Genomic DNA, 24,789 nt, shown 5'->3' with positions numbered 1-24,789 from the left:
TAATACTTATAAATGTACATTACAACCACTGATTATACTGCAGAAAAGAGCCATAAGGACAATTCATAACACTGGTTACAGAGAACATACTAATCCTTTATTCTTAAAATCAAAAATACTAAAACTCACAGATCTGGTTCATTTTCAAACAGCACAAATCATGTATAGAACAATAAACAACCTACTTCCAGTGAACATTCAAAAACTGTTTTTTTTTTTTCAGAAAGAGGGGGGATATAATTTGAGGGGGGAAATTAACTTTAAACATCTTTTTGCTCGCACAACCTTAAAAACACATTGCATCTCAGTATGTGGAGTGAAATTGTGGAACAGACTGTCGGGGGGGCTGAAGCAATGTCCAAGCATGAGTATGTTCAAACAGCGGTACAAAACACATGGTATTTACTAGGTACAGTGAGGAAAAAGGGTGGGACGAGCACTAGGGCTTTTGCACATATTTGTATTTACTTTGTTTATTTTGTTTAATTTCTATTTTGTTAGTACAGGTAAATATGTTTAAATTACTTGTGTTTAGGAGTATGTGATTTAAAAATAGTAAATAAAAATAATAACAATAAAAATAAATAAATAAATAATAAATTATATATATATATATATATATATATATATATAGGGGCGGCACGGTGGTGTAGTGGTTAGCGCTGTCGCCTCACAGCAAGAAGGTCCTGGGTTCGAGCCCCAGGGCCGGCGAGGGCCTTTCTGTGTGGAGTTTGCATGTTCTCCGCGTGGGTTTCCTCCGGGTGCTCCGGTTTCCCCCACAGTCCAAAGACATGCAGGTTAGGTTAACTGGTGACTCTAAATTGACCGTAGGTGTGAATGTGAGTGTGAATGGTTGTCTGTGTCTATGTGTCAGCCCTGTGATGACCTGGCGACTTGTCCAGGGTGTACCCCGCCTTTCGCCCGTAGTCAGCTGGGATAGGCTCCAGCTTGCCTGCGATCCTGTAGAAGGATAAAGCGGCTAGAGATAATGAGATGAATGATATATATATATATACACACACACACACAGGAAGTAAATAGTAAATAGTATTATTAATTAATTGGAAAAGGGGTAGGATTAAATAAGCTAATGCTTCTTCCTACTCCTTTTCAAACATGTTAAGTTAATATTGTTCCATTGTTTTTTAATTTATTTGTTCTTTTGTTTTTTGTGTTTGTTTTCCTTCTCTTCTGTTTTGTACTACTTTGATATGTTTGAAATAAAGCATTCATTCATTCATTCATTCATTCATCAAAGATCAAATAAAGAGCCACAGAAATGAATCAGGACAGTGAGAACCCAGAAAGTACCATTTTTGTGTTCGTAAACTGTGTGCTAGAATGAAGCTTGAGCATTTCCATTCACTTGATTCATGTTTTAATGCTATCTTAAAATCTATAAATGAATAGACATATAATTATTTATGTCTTGTTAAATATAATTATTCATGCAATTTTTATATTTTAACCATACATCTGTACAAACATGTACCTGTTATACAGCTGAATAAAATTTATTAAGAAATAAAGTGAATCTTAATATTTTAGCATCTTATAACTGAGCTGTGCTGAGTTTCCCGAAAGCATCATAGCACAAAGATCATTGTTAAATGATAGAGCGAGCAGCATAATGAACACTCTCTCCTAGTTAAGCTGCTCTTAGCGTGAAGAGGCTTTTGGGAAACCCACCACTGATTGCAAACTTGTTCCTGCAAGGTCAGTAAATGTTATTTATGAAGCACATTCACAACAACAATAGTACACAAGAGTAAATAATAGTGTTGTCCATACAAGAATAAAACTGTAAAATAACAAAAGACTAAAATATATACAAGGAACTATACATAAATAATGATACTTTTGGTTAGTGAGAGGAAATTTGAAGAAGATACAAAACTGACAGTGCACAGACAGTAACTTGTGCTCAGGATCAAACCAGGGACCCTGAAGCTGCGATGCTGCCCACAAGCAGCACTGTCAAGCCCATGACACTCAACTGATATATTCAAGATGTTTAGATTAGATTAGATTAGATTAGATTAGATTAGATTAGATTAGATTAGATTAGATTAGATTAGATTCAACATTATTGTCATTGCACATGTCACAAGTATAAGGCAACAAAATACAGATTGCATCTTACCAGAAGTACACAGCAGTAAATAATACAAGAGTAATATCCATAAATATAAATGTACGGAAATTACTGGGTATGGAATGGTATAAGGATATGATATAAATATTTACAGTATGTACAAATGTGCGATATGAATGTGCTATAGTGCAATGGTATGATATAGATATTTGCAGTATATACAAAATGTGATATGAATAAACAGTAGTGCAAATGGTGATAGATAGATAGATAGATAGATAGATAGATAGATAGATAGATAGATAGATAGAGTGGTGCTTGAAAGTTTGTGAACCCTTTAGAATTTTCTATATTTCTGCATAAATATGACCTAAAACATCATCAGATTTTCACACAAGTCCTAAAAGTAGATCAAGAGAACCCAGTTAAACAAATGAGACAAAATATTATACTTGGTTATTTATGTATTGAGGAAACTGTTCCAATATTACATATCTGTGAGTGGCAAAAGTATGTGAACCTCAAGGATTAGCAGTTAATTTGAAGGTGAAATTAGAATCAGGTGTTTTCAATCAATGGGATGACAATCAGGTGTGAGTGGGCACCCTGTTTTATTTAAAGAACAGGGTTCTATCAAAGTCTGATCTTCACAACACATGTTTGTGGGAGTGTATCATGGCACGAACAAAGGAGATTTCTGAGGACCTCAGAAAAAGCGTTGTTGATGCTCATCAGGCTAGAAAAGGTTACAAAACCATCTCTAAAGAGTTTGGACTCCACCAATCCACAGTCAGACAGATTGTGTACAAATGGAGGAAATTCAAGACCATTGTTACCCTCCCCAGGAGTGGTCGACCAACAAAGATCACTCCAAGAGCAAGGCGTGTAATAGTTGGCGAGGTCACAAAGGACCCCAGGGTAACTTCTAAGCAACTAAAGGCCTCTCTCACATTGGCTAATATTACTGTTCATGAGCCTACCATCAGGAGAACACTGAACAACAATGGTGTGCATGGCAGGGTTGCAAGGAGAAAGCCACTGCTGTCCAAAAAGAACATTGCTGCTCGTCTGCAGTTTGCTAAAGATCACGTGGACAAGCCAGAAGGCTATTGGAAAAATGTTTTGTGGATGGATAAGACTAAAATAGAATTTTTGGTTTAAATGAGAAGCGTGATGTTTGGAGAAAGGAAAACACTGCATTCCAGCACAAGAACCTTATCCCATCTGTGAAACATGGTGGTGGTAGTATCATGGTTTGGGCCTGTTTTGCTGCATCTGGGCCAGGACGGCTTGCCATCATTGATGGAAAAATGAATTCTGAATTATACCAGCAAATTCTAAAGGAAAATGTCAGGACATCTGTCCATGAACTGAATCTCAAGAGAAGGTGGGTCATGCAGTAAGACAACGACCCTAAGCACACAAGTCGTTCTACCAAAGAATGGTTAAAGAAGAATAAAGTTAATGTTTTGGAATGGCCAAGTCAAAGTCCTGACCTTAATCCAATCGAAATGTTGTGGAAGGACCTGAAGCGAGCAGTTCATGTGAGGAACCCCACCAACATCCCAGAGTTGAAGCTGTTCTGTATGGAGGAATGGGCTAAAATTCCTCCAAGCCAGTGTGCAGGACTGATCAACAGTTACCGCAAATGTTTAGTTGCAGTTATTGCTGCACAAAGGGGTCACACCAGATACTGAAAGCAAAGGTTCACATACTTTTGCCACTCACAGATATGTAATATTGGATCATTTTCCTCAATAAATAAATGACCAAGTATAATATTTTTGTCTCATTTGTTTAACTGGGTTCTCTTTATCTACTTTTAGGACTTGTGTAAAAATCTGATGATGTTTTAGGTCATATTTATGCAGAAATATAGAAAATTCTAAAGGGTTCACAAACTTTCAAGCACCACTGTAGATAGATAGATTCTTTATTGTCATTGCACATTACTATACAATGAAACACTGTTTGAGGGCTCAGATCACAGCAGCATATCAATAAATGTAGCCAAACACAGTAAGGTGCAGAGTGAGAGTCCAAGTCTGGATCAGACCTCCAGCAGAGCTTTGACAGCCCTGGGGAAGAAGCTATTTTGGTGTCTTGCTGTTTGTGACTTTATGACCCTAAGCCTGCCAGAGGGAAGGGTGTCAAAAAGACATTGTCCCGGGTGAGTGCAGTCAGTCCTAATCTTTGTGGCTCTGTTTCTCAGCCTGGCAGAGTAGATCTGTTCCAGGGATTGGAGAGGGGTACCAATAATTTTTGATGCAGTCCTGATGATCCGCTGCAGATCTTTCCTCTCCTCTGAGGTGCAGCTGGAGAACCATACTATGCATCCATAGCTCAGAACACTTTGTATGGTGCACTGGTAGAAGTTGGTAAGGAGCTTCTGTGAGAGCCCAGTTTTCCTTAGGGATCGCAGGAAGAAGAGTCTCTGCTGGGCCTTCTTCACCACCTCTCTGGTGTTCACGCCCCATGTCAGGTCCTCTGAGAGGTGAACACTGAGGTACTTAAAGCTCCCCACCTGTTCCACCTCCTCTCCAGAGATCACCAGGCTGGCATTTGTTTTATCTGGTTGTTTTCTGAAGTCAATGACAAGTTCCTTTGTTTTGTTGGTGTTGAGGAGCAAGTCATTTTTCTGGCACCAAGATATGAGGGCCTGAACTTCCTCTCTGTAGGCTGCCTCATCTCTGTTGGTTATCAACCCCACCACAGCTGTGTCATCTGCAAACTTGTATATTTGGTTTGAGTTATGAATGGGAGAACAGTCCTGTGTAAAGAGTAAGTAAAGGAGTGGACTAAGAACACAGCTTTGGGGGGTGCCAGTGTTTAAGATGGTGTTAGATGAGATGAGGCCTCCAAGTCTCACATGCTGTGGTCTGTTGGAGAGGAAGTCCTTAATCCAGCTACAGAGGTGGTGGTCCGGGCCCAGAGACAGCAGCTTGTTGACCAGCTTGCTCGGATTGACAGTGTTGAAGGTTGAGCTGAAGTCAATGAACAGTATCCTCACATTGGTGTCAGGGTTCTCCAGGTGAGTCAGTACAGTGTGGAGCATGAGGGAGATGGTATCCTCAGTGCACCTGTTGGTTTTGTAGGCAAGCTGGTACTGGTCCAGGTCAGCAGGGACGGAGGCTTTGATGTAGTTCATCACCAGTCTTTCAAAGCATTTCATGATTATCAGTGTTAGTGCAACAGACTAATAATCATTCAAGCATGTGACTGCTGAGTGCTTTGGGATGGGGATGATGGTTGCAGCTTTAAAGTAGGAAGGGACTATGGCCTCCTTCAGTGACTTATTGAATATGCCAGTGAAAACAGCCACCAGTTGGTGTGCACATGCTTTTAGAGCACATCCTGGGACCCTGTCCGGACCAGTTGCCTTCCTGCCATTGATGTTGAGCAGGGCCTGCTTAACCTGGTACTGGTGCAATACCATTGGATGTCTCTCTTTCTGAGGGGGGCTGGAGACATGTGAGGGACGTTGACTGTGGGTGAGGGATGCTGGGGATGGCTCATTCATGTTGGTGGTGTTGCTGCCAAAATGGGAGAAGAAGGCGTTCAGCTGATCAGGGATGGAGGGGTCGACTGTAGAGGGTGGGCAGGGGTTCTGTTTGTAGTTAGTAATTGTTCTGATGCCCTGCCATATGCTGCGGGTGTTGTTGTCTTTGTAATGCTGTTCGATTTGCATTTTATATTTGTTTTTGGCAGCAGTGATCCCCTTTCTCAGATCTGTTCTGGATCTCCTGTAGGTCTCCTGGTCACCTGATCGCAGCGCTGCATTCCTGGCTTTCAGAAGACTGTAAACAGTGCTGTTGAACCAGGGCTTTTGGTTTTGGGGCACTCTGATGTTTTTGGTTTTGGTGGAAGTCCCAACACAGAACTTGATATAGTCCATTACTATGGAAGCATATTGTTCTGTCTTCCTGATCAAAGATCTCCCACCTTGTGTCCTCAAAACAGTCTTGCAGTGCTATATAAGTCTTCTCAGACCAGATCTGAACTGTCCTGACCTGGATCTTTGTTTTACTGATGAGAGGTTGATAAGAAGGTGTTAAAAACAGAGCCAAGTGGTCTGATTGCCCAAGGTGGGGGGCTGGGCAGACTTTGTAGGCACCTTTGAAGTTGGTGTAAACCTGATCCAGTGTTTTTCCATTCTGTGTCCCCATGTGGATGTTTTTGTAGAATTTGGGTAACACAGACTTCAGGTTTGTGTGATTAAAATCCCCCTCCACAATGATGAAACTGTCTGGTAGCCTGTATTGTTGTTTACTGATCACCTCATGCAGCCTGCTCATGGCTAACTTTGCATTAACTCGTGGGTGAATGTACACAGTCAAAACAAACAATGCACTGTGCTCATGGCTGAGGTGGAATGGCCTGCATTTTAGCGCCAGAAACTCTAAGTACGTACAACAATGTCTTTCCATCACAGTGACATCAGTGCAAAAATCGTCTCTCATATAAACACACACACACACATCCTTTTTTCTTCCTGGCCTCTGATGTATGGTCTACTCTGTAGACGCTGTGCCCCTGTAGTTCCACAGCTGCATCTAGGATGTTTCCGTGCAGCCATGTCTCGGAAATTATTGTTATACAGCTGTCCCATTGGTTATTCACAAATCGGAGTCTCAAGTCATCCATTTTGTTGACAAGAGAGGGGGTGTTGATGAGGAGTAAGCTTGGAACGGCCGGTCAGTGTGGAGCGCAGCGCAGCGCAGCCTCGTTCGGCAGCCTGCCCTGTTGCCTCGCTTCCTCCGTCTGTATCTCCGCGGTCTGGGTCCCACTGTCGCTCGGGTTAATTCCAGGTGTTTCCATGGACGAATAATCCAGATAGTGCAGTGAAGTCAGTTCAAGTCAATTCAGTTTGGTCGGGGGGGGTTGGTGAGTGAGTGTGTGTGTGTGTGTGTGTGTGTGTGTGTGTGTGTGTGTGTGTGTGTAGGTTTATTCCAACCAAATCTAACAAACACCTAAGAGTTGGGGGTGGAGTTCAGCAGTGAGACAGCTGAAGGAAAAACTGTTCCTGAACCTGGTGGTTTTGGTCCGAAGGCTCCTGTAGCACTTTCCAGAGGGCAGGAAAGTGAACAGTTTGTGTGCTGAGAGGCAGGAGTCTGTTGATGTTCATGGCTCTCCTGAGACATCGCTTCCTGTAGATGTCCTCAATAGCAGGAAGTGAGGCTCCCATGACACACTTGGCGATTTTCACCACCTTCTGCAGGGCCTTCTGGTCCGAAACAGAGCAGTTCCCATACCAGACTGTAATACAGTTGGTTAGAATGCTCTCGAAGGTACAGCGGTAGAAGTTCACCAGGATGTCTGAAAAGAGATGGTTTTTCTTCAGAGTCCTCAAGAAAAAGAGCTGTTGAAGCCATTATCAAAGATGCTTTCAATTACTAAGCAAGCTCTCATGGACAGATGAGTATGTCAAGAATACAAGCGCAGCCTGTAATCAATTAAACAATGGCTTTGAATTTAGGACACTTTTCATCATCATGCATCATAAATCCTAGTATGTGAACTTTGTGAAATCATAATCACTCATTATGGTCTTTGCTTGGGTTGTACCAAAAGCATTATGTACAAAAGCTACTTGGTGCACACTGGCTAACAATATTGAATGGTGATGCTTCTGGTAATCATATGACTGTTAATCAAAAGACCAAAGGTGGTAGTTATGAGATTGGCTGTTCATTAACATTGATAAATACATTTCTCAAATGGGGAAGCATTCATGGAGGAAATTGTGTAAGTCATAGTTGCAGTTGTGTGTGCTGATCCTGATCTGTGCCCCTTGAGTCCGTGAATCCTTTCAGTAGCAGCGCTCATTCAGCAGGTCAGATTTGGGGTCAATGAAACTTTTGATCATGGTAAAGATTCACTCCTTTCTCTTTTGGAGGATTAGTTTAATCAGTAGTTCAGTCAGTCTGAGCTGGAGATTTCCAGTATTTTAGTGGTTCTAATAGTAATCTGTGTTAATTTTTTTTCAAACATGCATAAAACACAAAATAATGATCATTAATCATTTTACACTGCTTAAGATGTTTGCTGTCTGCCTCAGATTCAACTGACTCCAAAAATTTAGTTTCGATATTGTATGCCATGTTTATTATTAAAAAATTATTTTTAGAACTCTGTCACAAGCAAATGTTTGGGCATCACAAGGTCATCATGAGGACCCATCTTCATCAGTGTAACTTGGGAGAAGCCTGCAGGCACTGCAGCTGGGGTATCCGCCAATGTGAACAGGTTCCAGAATGCCCATAAATCCTCCTGCTGGGCCCGCAGCAACAGTTTGAAATGTTGCTCCTACTCATTACGCAAGGTGACCAGCACCTGGAGCTGGTTCTTTTGGGCAGCAACAAGGGCATGAATGAATTCCTTCAAGGGTGAGGACTCCATGTCGGCAGTTCGCTTCAGGTTCCTTGGTTTTGCACCAGTGTAGCACTCCCTACAGTAAGGTGGGACACTGAAGCATTGGGTCCTGTTTAGTTGATGAGCTTTTTTATTTTCTATTTTTAGATTTTCAGCTTTGTTTCCATCTGACACGGAGATACTCAGACACATTCACAGAGAGACTCTGCTCCTCTCCTCTTTCTCCCTCCTTATTAGCCCTCAGCTGTGACTGGAAGACAGACACACACACACACACACACACATGCACACACAAACAACATTAATCAAACACAGGTGTTATTGTTCTGCCACTCACCTTCCCTGGCCTCGCCCTCCATTCACAAACTGGCACTCAACTATGACCCCAGTGCCACATCGAGCCACACACAGTTCATCAGTGCATTGCATTAGGATCAAATTTAGAAGAAGAAAGCTTTGATTTGTCTCTCTCATACACACACACACACACACACACACACACACACACACACACACATTTTTCCTGTTTTGTCGCATTTCAAGCTGGAATTAAAATGGATTTTTGGGGGGTTAGCACAATTTGATTTACACAAAATGCCTATCACTTTAAACATGCAATTTTTTTTTTTTTTAATTTTTTTATTATGACACAAACAATAATTAAGATGAAAATACAGAAATCTGGAGTGTACATAGGTATTCAGTCCCCAAAGTCAATACTTGGTAGAGCCACCTTTTGCTGCAATTACAGCTGCAAATCTCTTGGGGTATGTCTCTATTAGCTTAGCCACTGGGACTTTTGCCCATTCCTCAAGGCAAAACTGCTCCAACTCCTTCAAGTTAGATGGGTTGCATTGGTGTACAGCAATCTTCAAGTTATGCCACAGATTATCAATTGGATTGAAGGCTGGGCTTTGACTAGGCCATTCCAAAACATTTAAATGTTTCCCTTTAAACCACTCCACTGTAGCTTAAGCAATATTTTTAGGGTCCTGCTGGACCTTGCTAGACAACAATAAGATTTCATAACAATCGGCTCGTGAAGCCACTATTCATGTTTTCAAAAATGAAAACAAGTATATCTCATTCAGATCTTGTGAACATATTATATAATTGTTCCCAGTTGATTATTTATTTCAAGTGTTTTCTTTTTCCCGATAGTCCACAACATTTTATGTGTCATTACGTATTAGTCCTTCCCCTTGTTCCCAAAAGAGTAGTCTCAAAACTAAACAATGAAATGGGGCTATAAAACCAGAAAATATAAGCAGGTAGGCTATACATTACTTTCTGAGCTATCACATGAGAAAATATGGTTCAACATCTCGACGTATCATGTATGCACACAAGTAGAATCTGTAGTGCAACAAGGTATAAGGAAGGACAAAACAAAGAGCAAGAGTAAATTTAATTATTTCAAGAGTCTGCATCCAGTTTTCACTCTAACAGCTTCACTGTTAAAACTGAGGTAAGCGTAAATGGTCCTTTCATGCTGTTAGTCCTTAGATTACTGTATCATTTAAATTTAAACAATTTCTATGATGCTGAATATGTGTGCATTTTTTTTAAATTTATGTCATTATGTCTGTCATTTCAAGTTGGGAAGGACGTGAACATCATTAAAATCTATATCATCATGAGTGAAATGAACTCCAGTTTACTACAAAATGCATCATTTGTGCGTCCAGAGTACTTTTTCATCAGTGGATTTTCTGGAATACCTTTCAGTCAATACTACTTTATTTTTTTAATCTTTGTCTATATTGTCTCACTGTGTGGGAACTCACTCGTCCTTTTCATGATATTAGTTGACCGAACTCTGCATATTCCTAAATACATGGGGATCTTTAATTTAGCTTTGTCAGACTTTGGTGAAGCAAATGCACTGATTCCTAACCTTGTGAAGACTTTCCTTTTTAAGTCACAGAACATATCCTATGATGCTTGCTTGGCGAACATGTTTTTTACTTATTTCTTTTCTGCTGGACAGTGCTTAACTCTTGTTGTCATGGCATACGATCGTTTTATTGCCATTTGCTTTCCTCTGAGATACCATGTGATTGTAAATAATTCTTTCATGCTTGCTACTTTAACAGCAATATGGATATTTAATGTTGTTGTAATCGGAACAACTGTGGTGTTGATTACATGACTTTCATTCTGTAAAACCAATGAGGTAAAAAGCTTTTTTTGTGACCATGGACCAATTTTTAGAATTGCTTGTAATGACAATAGCATGAATTACTTCATGGCAAGCTTTTCTATTGTAATATACTTCTATGTAGCATTGACTGAAATAGTTGTATCATACTTAGGCATTCTGTTGGCCTTAATACAGATAACAACATGGGAGGGCCGTCTTAAAGCGTTCAAAACATGCATCTCTCATCTGTTGGTTGTAGGAATATATTTCCTTCCTATAACAAGTACATACATTGCAGATGTACTATTCTCTCTCCATCCTAATGCTCGGATAATTAATATTTCACTATCATTCACAATTCCACCCATGTTAAATCCCATCATTTATGCCTTGAGCACAAAGGAATTCAGAAACTTCATAGTGAAAATGCTTAAAATGAAAACTACAATTTCTCAAGTGCAGATTTTAGCAAAGTGAAAACAGCCATTTATTTTTTTTTCAGGGGCCTTCAAGTATGTCTGCAAAGGGCCAGGTGTGTCTGGATGTTATTTCAGTCAATTAGGAGCCACAAATGAAACAACTGTCAGGTGTTTGTTTGATTTGGTTGGAATAAACCTACACACACACACACACACACACACACACACACACACACACACACACACACAAATGCAGATCTCTGATTTATTGTCTTTGTACGATCAAAGGTTAAATAACGAGTCACAGAAATGAATCAGGACAGTGGGTTGGAATAAACCTACACCCATACAAACCATTTTTACATGAGATTGGAGAACTCAGATTTCTTGGTTGTCTTCTTTAAACACAAACATTCATACAATCAAAGATCAAATAAAGAGCCACAGAAATGAATCAGGACAGTGAGAACACAGAAAGTACCATTTTTGTGTTCGCAAACTGTGTGCTAGAATGAAGCTTGAGCATTTCCATTCACTTCATTCATATTCTATAATTACCTCACCCATGACGGAGTAAGCTGGGTGAGGTATTGTAATCAGTATGGTTTGTTTGTTTGTGTGTCTGTCTGTTATCAAGCTAGCATCTAGACGGTTGCACCGATTGACTTGAAATTTTCAGGGTAGGTGGGCAATCATTCGTAGATTACCTGATTCAATTTTGGGGGTAATCGGGTCAAGGTGAAGGCCAAGGTCACCGTAAAGGTCAACCTTTTTTTTTGCCATCAAATTTTTATTTTCATTTCCATTAAGTTCAAGATAAATATTTCAGGGGATACAATATTATTAGAATGGATTCTCAAAGAAAGACAGTTGGCCCAAGACATAAGAACGTGTCATGGCAGAAAGGTCAACCTTTCAGTCAAAATAACATATTTTTCATTATAACTCAAAAACGGTTGCCAATAGACAGATGTTTACTATTATGAGCATATAGGAACTCCCATATGACCTTTCATTTGGCACCATGATCTTTTACCTTGAGTGACCTTGAAAGGTCAAACTCAAGGTCACGGATTTTCAGAGGGCTGTAACTTGAAAACAGTTGATGGTAAACATATATTTACCATTATCTACTTATAGGAAGTGCCATGTGGGCTTTCAATTGCCGCCATGACCTTTGACCTTGAATGACTGAAATATTAAACTCAAGGTCATGGATTTTCATAGGATGATAATCTGACAGCTAATTATTGAGAAATATTACAATTATCAACATATAGATATAAAATAAGTGCTGCCAGGCGAGGTTTGTTTTGCCTGGCAATTACTTGTTTTAATGCCATAGAGCAAAAATACTGGCTCCCTATCATAGGGGATCTTACACAGAAAGCACAACAATCTGCAACAAAATTAAGACCAGGAAACTACAGGCAGACCATATAATTTCATCTGTAACTGTGAAAAAGTTCTGGCAGAATTTAGATATATTCCATCAACACATTTTTTATTTTTACTTCATGTCATATGTTAAGATATGTTACAAATGTACAAATTATTGTTGCACATTTTATACTACACATTCACTATTTGGCCAAAAGTATGTAGACACCTGACCATTAGAAGAAGAAGAAACCTTTATTTGTCACATGCACACTTCAAGCACAGTGAGATTCATCCTCCGCATTTAACCCATCTGAAGCAGTGAACATATGCACACATACCCAGAGCAGTGGGCAGCCACACTACAGCACCCAGGGAGCAGTCAGGGGTTAAGTACCTTGCTCAGGGGCACTTCAGCCCAAGGCCACCCCACGTTAACCTAACTGCATGTCTATGAACTGTGGGGGAAACCAGAACAAATCCACACTGACACGGGGAGAACATGCAAACTCCACACAGAAAGGCCCCCACCAGCCGCCTGGCTTGAACCCAGAACCTTCTTGCTGTGAGGCGACAGTGCTAACCACTACATCACCTTGCTGCCCTCAGTATTCAGTAGGTTTGATGTCAGGGCTTTGTGCAGGCCACTTGAGTTCTTTCACACCAAACTGGACAAACCATGTCTTTATGGATGTCACTTTGCTGTAACAGGTTTGAGTTAAGCCATTTATTTCTGGTGAAAGTAAATCTAATGCCACAGGATCCAAAGATATTCTAGGTAATTGTGTTTCCAATTTTTTGGCATCAATTTAGGGACGACCCTCATATGTGTGTTATGGTCAGGTGTCTGTATTCTTTTGGCCATATAGTGTAATTTGTGATACATTTCTGTCAACTCTATTAACTACAACAAGTACAGCTCTCTTCAAAAGTTGTAATACCATTTCTTTTGGTGAAAAATAAAATAAAGTAAGTTTTATTTTAGTTATGACAGACTCTGGCGAAACAAATGCTGTTTTGTAATCTTGTGACAGCAGTCTTTTTTGATTATATAGTGTTTATCAGGTATTTTCTCAAAAGAACTCATTTCCCATGCCAAGAAAGTTTTCTGAGCATTCAAAGGAACTACAAATTCTTAATTTGACACTGTTTCATCAATCTTACAATCTGTAAATGAATAGATATATAATTATTGATGCCATTTTGCAAGATATCAATGCAGTGTTGATATATTAACTATACAACTGTTCAAACACGTACCTGTTATGCATCTGAATAAAATGTGTCAATAAATAAAGTGAAATCTAATATTCCAGCATCTGATAACTGATCTTAGTGCAAAGTTGCTCCTGCAAGGTAAGTAAATTTTATTTATAAAGCACAGTCACAAGAAGAATAGTACACAAGAAAAAGCAATGGTGCTGGACATACATAAGAATAAAACTATAAAATAAGAAAAGGCAAAATATATATATGGAATGATAAATAAATAATGATACTGCAACATGTAGTAGTAGTAGTAGTAGTAGTAATAATAATAATAATAATAATAATAATAATAATAATAATCTCATCTCATTATCTGTAGCCACTTTATCCTGTTCTACAGGGTCACAGGCAAGCTGGAGCCTATCCCAGCTGACTACAGGCGAAAGGCAGGGTACACCCTGGACAAGTCGCCAGGTCATCACAGGGCTGACACATAGACACAGACAACCATTCACACTCACACCTATGGTCAATTTAGAGTCACCAGTTAACCTAACCTGCATGTCTTTGGACTGTGGGGGAAACCGGAGCACCCGGAGGAGACCCACGCGGACACGGGGAGAACATGCAAACTCCGCACAGAAAGGCCCTTGCCGGCCACGGGGCTCGAACCCGGACTTTCTTGCTGTGAGGTGACAGTGCTAACCACTACACCACCGTGCTGCCCAATAATAATAATAATAATAATAATAATAAAATCCATCCATCCATTCTCTGTAACCGCTGATCCTGTGCAGGCAAGCTGGAGCCTATCCGAGTTGACTATGGGCAAGGGGCAGGGTTCACCCTGGACAAGTCACCAGATCATTGCAGGGCTGACATATAGAGACAAACAACCATTCACACTCACATTCACACCTATGGTCACTTTAGAGCCACCAATTAGCCTAACCTGCATGTCTCTGGATTGTAGGGGAAACCGGAGCACCCGGAGGAAACCCACACAAACATGGGGAGATCATGCAAACTCCACACAGAAAGGCCCTTATCCGCCACTGGGCTTGAACCCAGAACCTTCTTGCTGTGAGGCAACAACAACAGTAAAATAAATAGGAATAATTCAAAATGCAAACTTGAAATAATATATTTTAAGGTAGGATCCCTAATTCACCCTGTCTGGGACACCAGTCCAAGTCAGAGCACTTTATAATAATAATAATAATAATACATTTTATTTGGCAGCGCCTTTCACAGCACTCAAGAACACTTTACAGATAAACAGACAATAAAAAAGAAAACAATGAAATTACAGCAAATATGCAGATTTAAACAGATGAGTTTTGAGTCTTGATTTAAACTGGGATAAAGAAACAATGTTACGGATGTCTGGTGGAAGAGAGTTCCAGAGTTGGGGAGCAGAGCGGCTGAAAGCTCTGCTCCCCATGGTGCTGAGGCGGGCGGATGGCATTGAGAGGTGAAGGGAGGAGGAAGACCGGAGGGAACGAGAGGGGGTCGTAATGCGGAGGAGATCAACGAGATAAGAGGGGGCGAGGTTGTGGATAGCTTTGAATGTATAAAGAAGGATTTTGAATGTGATACGAAATTTGACTGGGAGCCAGTGGAGCTGCTGGAGGATGGGGGTGATGTGGTGAAAGGAGGGGGTTTGGGTGATGATACGGGCTGCAGAGTTTTGGACCAGTTGAAGCTTATGGAGGGATTTGTGGGGGACACAGAAAAGGAGTGAATTACAGTAATCAATACACGAGGTGACAAGGGTGTGAACTAGGATGGCAGTGGTGTGAGGAGTGAGAGAGAGGTGGAGACGATTAATGTTGCATAGATGGAAATATGCAGACCGAGTGATGTTATTGATGTGGGAGTGGAAAGAAAGTGAGCTATCGAGGATGACACCCAGACTCTTAACCTGAGGGGAGGGGGACACTGTGGAGCTGTCTATGGTGAGGGAAAAACTGTCAACATTGGATAGGGAGAATTTGGTGCCAATAATAAGAAATTCAGTTTTATCACTGTTTAATTTGAGGAAGTTTGCGGTGAAACAGGATTTGAATTCAGAAAGGCAGTGGGTAAGGGAAGAGGGAGGGAGAGTGGAGTTTGGTTTACTGGAAAGATAGAGCTGGGTGTCATCCACAAAGCAGTGAAAGTGGATGCCATATTTACAGAAAATATTGCCGAGGGGGAGGAGGTATATGATGAAGAGGAGGGGCCCCAGGATGGAGCCCTGAGGCACACCTGAAGTAACGGGGGAGGACTGTGAAGTAAAGAACTTGAGCTGAATGAACTGAGTGCGGCCAGAGAGGTAAGAGTGGAACCAGAGAAGGGGAGTGTGAGTGATGCCAATGGAAGAAAGTCTACTGAGGAGGATGGGGTGAGAAACGGTGTCGAAGGCCGCACTCAGATCAAGGAGGATGAGGATAGAAATCAAACCAGAGTCAGATGCCATGAGAAGGTCATCTGTGATCTTTATCAGGGCTGTCTCTGTGCTGTGGCGGGGATGGAAAGTGGACTGGAATTGTTCATATAGGCTGTTTTGGGTAAGATGGGTGTGGAGCTGAGAAGCAACAGTTTTCTCTAAAATTTTGGAGATGAAAGGAAGGTGAGAAATGGGGTGAAGGTTATTAAAGTTATTAGGATCTGAACCAGACTTCTTCCGGATGGGGCTGACGGCTGCAGATTTGAAGAGAGTGGGAACAATTCCAGAGGGCAGTGAGGAGTGGATAATAGCTGATATAAGGGGGAGCAGAGAGGGGAGGCAGGATCTGACCAGAACTGTAGGGAGGGGATCCAGTTGACATGTAGAAGGCTTGGACTTGGTGATAAGCTCGGATATTACTGAGGGACGAGGGGGTTCAAAGGTGGAAAATGAATGACAAGGCAGAAGTTGTTCAGAGGAGGGGAGGGGTGAGGTTGTGGAGCCAAGATGCTGGTGGATTTTCATGACCTTTTCATTGAAGAATCGGAGGAGAGAATTACAGGTGTCCATGGAGTAGAAGTGGGGGGGGGGGGGTAAGGAGTCAGGGAGTTGGATGATGCTGTTAAAAATGGAAAAGAGAGTCTTCGTGTCGCCTGCATTAGAGCAGATAAGTCCAGAGTAGTATTGTGATTTAGCATGAGAGATGGAGTCCTTATAAAGAGATAGCTGAGCAGTATACTGTACATGTCTTTGTGGATGGTAAGACCAGATTTCCTATAGAGTCTTTCAAGCTGTCGATTTTTGGATTTCATGGCGCAGAGATCGGGAGTGAAGCAGGGAGTAGACCGAGTAAAGAAAACAGAATGAGATTTGACAGGAGCGAGTGAATTGAGAATGTTGATAAGACCGTTATTGTACAGGGTGACAAGATCATCAGGAGTGAAGGAAGAGTCCGGTGTCAGGGTGGCGATACAGGAGGAGAGGGTGTCCTTGTTAATGTCCTTAATGTTGCGGAATGAAATGACACAGGGGGTCTTGGAAATGGAGAGATGGAGGGTGACATTAAATGAGAGGAGGAAATGGTCTGTAATATGGAGTTGATCAGCAATACAGTTGGAGGGGGTGAGACTAGGGCAGCAAATTAAGTCCAGGGTGTGTCCTTTTATGTGTGTGGGAAAGTCTGAGAACTGCTGGAAGCCCAAACTGTCAAGTGATGAAGAAAAGTCTTTGGTGAGGGGAAGAGCAGTATTGTCCATGTCAAGTCCATGTAAAGTCCATCGGCTTTCCTGGGACTTCTCCATGGCGCTTAAATATTCGTCTGCCTATCTCCACTATTTGGGGAATAAAACATATAAGTTCCCTGACACCCTGCATGCGCACAAACATCTTGGGTTCCTGCGTCAGCCTAAACATATACACAGGGGCTCTGGATGGATGTTTGCTCGCCATCAACATCTAAACAACGTTGATTCATTTTGGAGCTGGAATCGTAACATCAAGCGGACTGTCGTTGAGAGGCGCTCTGTTGACTTTATGAACTTGTGTCCCATAAATTTCATTAAAACTTCGCAGAATTGCCCTTCCTCAAGAAATGTGCAGTTTGCTTTATTAAATGTGCGATCTCTTAATAAAAAAGCACCCTACATTAATGACTTGATCACTGATGTTGGCATAGATATATTATGTTTAACTGAAACTTGGCAAATACCAAATGATTTTCTGGCCTTAAATGAAGCTACTCCTGTAGGATATGAGTATATGGAGAAGCCACATTTAACTGGGTGGGGGGCAGTCTTGCTGTGATCTATCCAGTGGCGTGCACAGACATTTTGGGGGGCAAGTGCTCTGGGGGGAAAAAAGGGCACTTTTTTGCGCATGTGGAACACCTTATTATAAAAGTCTGAGATTTAACCCTCCTCTTGTGTTCGGGTCGCCACTGACCCGTTTTAGTTTTTAAAGGTGTAAAACAACCACTTAATGTTAATTTATTACATCAAGGCTTTTTGACTTTGCCAGGAATCTCTAGTTGAACAAAATAGAAAAATAAATTTTTGTTTTCCTAAATCTGAAAATGGTCTAGCAAAAAATATAATACTTATGTGCAGTTGTTTCTGTATGCTACGGGCTACTTCACGACAAAATAATTACAGCTTGGGCTTAGAGGGCAAACAATACATTTTCACTCGATTCATGTGTTACCTGGCTGGTGGGGCAGGGGAAGAGCTGACTGACTGCCCGATGTGTTGTCTGTGCTACGACAAGGCCGTGGCTTCCAGGACGCTATGCTGCTGCAACCTCACATTGAATGCACTGCACGCTTGTTCACGTGACAGAGCAAGAGAGACAGAGGTCCAGTGTGTGTGCGGAGGGGGCACACATCGGGACATTATTTTCACACACGCTTTTAATGCCGTGGCTTTTCTAAAAGATCATGTCGACATTGGCCTCAGTAAACTGTAAAAAAAAAATTCAAAAGGGCACTTTTTTGGACAGAGGGCAGAGGGGCAGGTGCTTGAGCACCACCTCGTGTCTATCTGTGCACGCCACTGGATCTATCGCTCCAGTTATAGGATTGTATCTATGCCCTTGCAGGATTTTTCATCATTTGAATGTCTTGCTCTGAAGTTTACTGGTGGTCTACCTTTACTGCTTTTGCTCATTTACCGGCCTCCCAGAGTTTCCTCTGTTTTTATTAATGAATCGTCTGAGCTGCTTTCATCTGCTTTCCTTTGGACACAAGGAAATATGCTATGGAACTTCATGTGTACAATTATACACATTATGTCCAAAGGATATATATATATACAGGGTGTCTCAAAAAAATTTACTCACACTTTGAATGACGAGAAAACCTTTATTTATTAACATAGAGTGAAATGGAATAGCTTCGAATACAGAAGACAAATGTAATTGAAGAATCATGTTCGCAAATGTTCAAATTGATGACCATTATTGTCCAGACAACACTGATAACGCGATAACTGGAGGACAGGTGTGAATGGTGTTAGCAGCCTAGAGAGTCATTAGGGTGATCTGTGGGTCATTGGCTCTCTCTGCCATCATGTGAGTCATTGAAGTCAGCTGAGTTTTGGTGTGGATGTTTATTCAGTTTTCTGGGAAGTATACCAAGGACTGCATTGTAGGTGGCTGATAAGTGGTGTCTCAGACCACCTCCTCTGTGAAGAGATGGTCGTTCCAGGTTGACAAAGATGGCTTCTTTTACTCCTCTTTCAAACCACCGGTCTTCTCTGGCTAAAATGCGTACATTGCAGTCCTGAAATGAGTGGCCTTTGTTATTGAGATGAAGATAGACTGCAGAGTCCTGGCCTGAGGAACTGGCTTTCCTGTGTTGAGCCATGCGCTTGTAAATCAGTTGTTTTGTTTCCCCAATGCACAGATCTGTGCGTTCCTCACTGCATTGAATTGCGTACACTATGTTGTCCTGTTTGCCTGCGACCCTGTACAGTGGTGCTTGAAAGTTTGTGAACCCTTTAGAATTTTCTATATTTCTGCATAAATATGACCTAAAACATCATCAGATTTTCACACAAGTCCTAAAAGTAGATAAAGAGAACCCAGTTAAACAAATGAGACAAAAATATTATACTTAGTCATTTATTTATTGTGGAAAATGATCCAATATTACATATCTGAGAGTGGCAAAAGTATGTGAACCTTTGCTTTCAGTATCTGGTGTGACCCCCTTGTGCAGCAATAACTGCAACTAAGCATTTGCGGTAACTGTTGATCAGTCCTGCACACCGGCTTGGAGGAATTTTAGCCCATTTGTCCGGACAGAACAGCTTCAACTCTGGGATGTTGGTGGGGTTCCTCACATGAACTGCTCGCTTCAGGTCCTTCCACAACATTTCGATTGGATTAAGGTCAGGACTTTGACTTGGCCATTCCAAAACATTAACTTTATTCTTCTTTAACCATTCTTTGGTAGAACGACTTGTGTGCTTAGGGTCGTTGTCTTGCTGCATGACCCACCTTCTCTTGAGATTCAGTTCATGGACAGATGTCCTGACATTTTCCTTTAGAATTTGCTGGTATAATTCAGAATTCATTGTTCCATCAATGATGGCAAGCCATCCTGGCCCAGATGCAGCAAAACAGGCCCAAACCATGATACTACCACCACCATGTTTCACAGATGGGATAAGGTTCTTATGCTGGAATGCAGTGTTTTCCTTTCTCCAAACATCACGCTTCTCATTTAAACCAAAAATTCTATTTTAGTCTCATCCATCCACAAAACATTTCTCACAGCAAGAAGGTCCTGAACCCGGACCTTCTTGCTGTGAGGCGACAGCGCTAACCACTACACCACCGTGCCGCCCCATCTAGCTTTAAATATTTATTTTTATATTTTATTTATAATTCATTAACCAATCACATTTGACAACATGGGTGAAACATTATCTCTTGAAACAAACAGACAAACAAACAAAAAAGATTGAGCAGGCCAAATCAGTCACAAGACAGTCCAGGCCACTGGAATTTCTGGCCTGGTTTGAGAGGTCAACTGGCTGTGTTTCCCACTGCATTTGCATAACTATTTGGTTCCTTTCTCAACATAATCTTTGTAGAAGATATTGTGGGAAAGTTTAGAAAGCAATTCCAGGTAATTTTGGTTAAATATATTGATTATTTATTAAAGCTGAGTTGCCAGTGTCTGTTATAGACCAAAAAAATCCAATTTTGATCAAAACCAAAACCAAATTTCTACCTTTTTGCCAGAATTCAGTCACAGTCAAAACTTTGTATTGAACACATGTATCTAAACATTTTGAGACAATGTTTTGAGAATTGAAAGGATTATTCATCCCAAAGTTACATTTGGAACATTAAAATGTATACGATTCGTCTAAATCAGGGGTGTCAAACCTGATCCATAAAGGGCCTTGTGGCTGCAGGTTTTCATTCCAGCCATGCAGCAGCACACCTGACTTGGCTCATTCAATCAACTGAACTGTCTTCACACAGTCAAATACTTGCAGCCACACCCACCCTTGATTAAAGGGTGGGTGTGTCAGTTGATTGAATAAGCCAAATCAGGGTGCTGCTGCATGGCTGGAATGAAAACCTGCAGCCACACGGCCCTTTATGGATCAGGTTTGACACCCCTGGTCTAAATAATTGATGTAGTAGAAGCTGACTGCAGTACAAATTTTAACCCCATGCATTCCCATGTAAGTAAATGGAAAACAAGCCAAACATACATTTTAAGTTACATCTGTAAAAATTACACTATGTAACAATAATTATTATTATTTTCTACCTGGGTAAGTTAGCCATTTTTTTCCGCCTCACCATAATTGCTTATACTACAAATATATAGAAAATGGCTATTATTCCCCTCAAACTTTGCTTTTGTGACCAGGACATTGGTTCTTTTGAGATGTGCCTATTTTCAAAGAGAAAACTGGCAAATTTGCATATTTTAATTCACATAAAGTCAGAAAAACCAACATATGAATCAAATCAGAAGTTATCAAAAAATGACCACAAAAGATTTAGAAGTGAGTAATTATACAACTAGGTTTGCTGAAACACTTCCAGGGTATTTCTTGCTGATTTCTCTGAGTTTGACACAGAATTTGATGTTTACTGTCCAGTCCATCGTAAAACTGCAGTGCACATGTGCATGTATTGTCAAAAACATGTGTAACACATGTCCCAGTGTTGACAGGAGGATATCAAAAGGGATACTGCCTCATGAAAATTATTGCTTGCTCCTGCTGCACATACATGACCTTGCTGCACTCAGTTCATTCACAACAGGACCGGTGCCAGAACTTTTTGATTGCACCTCATATGTCATTGGTCTGGACACTTTTTACAGGCAGTGCATTCACACACACAACCTGTGAAGTCATGCCTCAATTAGTTCTGGATAACTTTTTCCTGAGCTTTGTTTATCTTGCACCTCAAACAGGGGTGTCAAACTCATTTTGGGTAAAAGGCCACATAACACTTAATCAAATGACAAGTGGACTGGATAGATAGATAGATAGATAGATAGATAGATAGATAGATACATACATACATACATACATACATACATACATACTTGTCCAGGGTGCACCCTGCCTCTCACCCATAGTCAGCTGGGATAGGCTCCAGCTTGCCTGCGACCCAGCACAGGATAAGCAGTGACAGATAATGGATGGATGGATCATCTCATCTCATCTCATTATCTGTAGCCGCTTTATCCTGTTCTACAGGGTTGCAGGCAAGCTGGAGCCTATCCCAGCTGACTACGGGCGAAAGGCGGGGTACACCCTGGACAAGTCGCCAGGTCATCACAGGGCTGATACATAGACACAGACAACCATTCACACTCACATTCACACCTACGGTCAATTTAGAGTCACCAGTTAACCTAACCTGCATGTCTTTGGACTGTGGGGGAAACCGGAGCACCCGGAGGAAACCCACGTGGACACGGGGAGAACATGCAAACTCCGCACAGAAAGGCCCTCGCCGGCCACAGGGCTCGAACCCGGACCTTCTTGCTGTGAGGCGACAGCGCTAACCACTACACCACCGTGCCCCCCATTGATGGATCAATAAATAAATAAATAAATAAATAAAATTTAGTAGAGCAAAAACATTAGTATTGAGCCCTGTTACTGTGAAAAAAGACTTTACATTACATTACATGACATGACATTTAGCAGATGCCCTTATCCAAAGTGACATGGTTGTAGCATCACGTTTTCAGCTTGGTAATCAAACATTACAAAATTGGCACATTTTGTCAGTAGCAGAGTTACTGGCCTTGAATTTATTGTTCTGATTAATTTAATTTGGTGGTCCAGCTGACAAGCTTTATTGGGGGAAGTTTCATTTGACATCCCTGATAGAAACTTGTGTAAACCCTTTGTGACTACATTCTGTGATTTTTCCCTTTTGATTGTGATCAGCCTTGATTGTGTTCTGACCATGTGTGTTTTTTTTTTTTGACCCAGTTGGATGTTTTATTGTGGACTTTGTTTTACACAATATTGCAGAATAAAAAATATTGCCAAACCAAGAAATATTTTATTATCATTTAAACAAGAATTAAAGAATTATCCAAAATATCCAGAATTATTTTGCCTTGGATGGCAGAAGAAAAGATATGTTAATTGTTTCTGTGATCCACCTGATAATAAATCATGATAGTATTTTGTCATGGGTCAGCCCAGATTTATACTGAAAATTGTCATAAATCAGAGGCAGTGCTTACTTAATGTTATTTAGCAATTAACCACGTAAGTTGGTCCAAGTCACTGTGGTCAAAAACAAGCAATGGACAAATAGTTATGCAAATAGAGCAGTATATGACAAACAGGATAAAGACAACACACAGAAAGCAAAGACTAAAAACCAGAGAGGTAATCATGCTCAGAGTCACACTGGATAAATGTGAAAACCTTGCAAAGGAGATATATGAAAAAGCTGTCAAAGTACACAGAGAGATTGAACAAAAATAGAAAGCATTTCTGTTAAAATTCAGGTGAGTGTGAGCATTGTAATGTCTGAGCGAGAACTGGATCAAGATAAGGAGTCGTTCATGGATGGGTAGTGGGCCTGCATGTTATAATAATCCATAGTGGTTAGCACGGTCGCCTCACAGCAAGAAGGTTCCGGGTTCAAACCCAGCGGCCATGAGGGCCTTTCTGTGTGGAGTTTGCATATTCTCCCCGTGTCTGCGTGGGTTTCCTCCAGGTGCTCTGGTTTCCCCCACAGTCCAAAGACATGCAGTTAGGTTAACATGGGGCGGCCTTGGGCTGAGGTGCCCTTGAGCAATGTACCTAACCCCTGACTGCTTCCCGGGCACTCTGGTGTGGCTGTCCACTGCTCTAGGTGTGTGCATGTGTTCACTGCTTCAGATGGGTTAAATGCAGAAAATGAATTTCACTGTGCTTGAAGTGTGCATGTGACAAAGGTTTCTTTCTTCTTCTTCTAATTATTATAAATCAACTCTACAAGTTATTGCTTCATTGCATCTCTGGTACAGACCCTTTGAATTCTCTGTGATTTTGAGTCTGATTTTTAATAAAAGTACATCATATTCTCAATCTTTGAGTAAACTGAATTAGGTATTTTAAAGCATGAAATACACTACTATTGAGATTCAGGTACTCTGTTTCTTGACCTGACCATTTCAAAATAGCTATCAATTCACAGATTTTGAATTTTCTCCACAATATTCAGATCATCGTCAACTGAAGTCAGGCATGATGGTGTGGATCCAATTACAGTACAACCAGAGAAACACAAAAACCCAGTCCACATGTCTCATCTCATCTCATTATCTCTAGCCGCTTTATCCTTCTACAGGGTCGCAGGCAAGCTGGAGCCTATCCCAGCTGACTACGGGCGAAAGGCGGGGTACACCCTGGACAAGTCGCCAGGTCATCACAGGGCTGACACATAGACACAGACAACCATTCACACTCACATTCACACCTACGGTCAATTTAGAGTCACCAGTTAACCTAACCTGCATGTCTTTGGACTGTGGGGGAAACCGGAGCACCCGGAGGAAACCCACGCGGACATGGGGAGAACATGCAAACTCCACACAGAAAGGCCCTCGCCGGCCCTGGGGCTCGAACCCAGGACCTTCTTGCTGTGAGGCGACAGCGCTAACCACTACACCACCGTGCTGCCCCAGTCCACATGTATAATATATTTTAATATATTTTAATATATAACCGTATAATATATTTTAATATCTGACATT

At 41.2% G+C, this 24,789-nt stretch overlaps 1 pseudogene; it reads left to right on the top strand.

Annotated features, from left to right (window-relative positions):
• The first annotated feature begins 10,034 nt into the window (after window positions 1-10,034).
• On the top strand, window positions 10,035-11,087 carry LOC132864766 (olfactory receptor 10A2-like; annotated as a pseudogene).
• Window positions 11,088-24,789: the final 13,702 nt, after the last annotated feature.

The sequence above is a fragment of the Neoarius graeffei genome, chromosome 17, assembly GCF_027579695.1.
Source record: "Neoarius graeffei isolate fNeoGra1 chromosome 17, fNeoGra1.pri, whole genome shotgun sequence".
NCBI lineage: Eukaryota > Metazoa > Chordata > Actinopteri > Siluriformes > Ariidae > Neoarius > Neoarius graeffei.
This window is presented reverse-complemented; position numbering and strand designations above follow the sequence as displayed.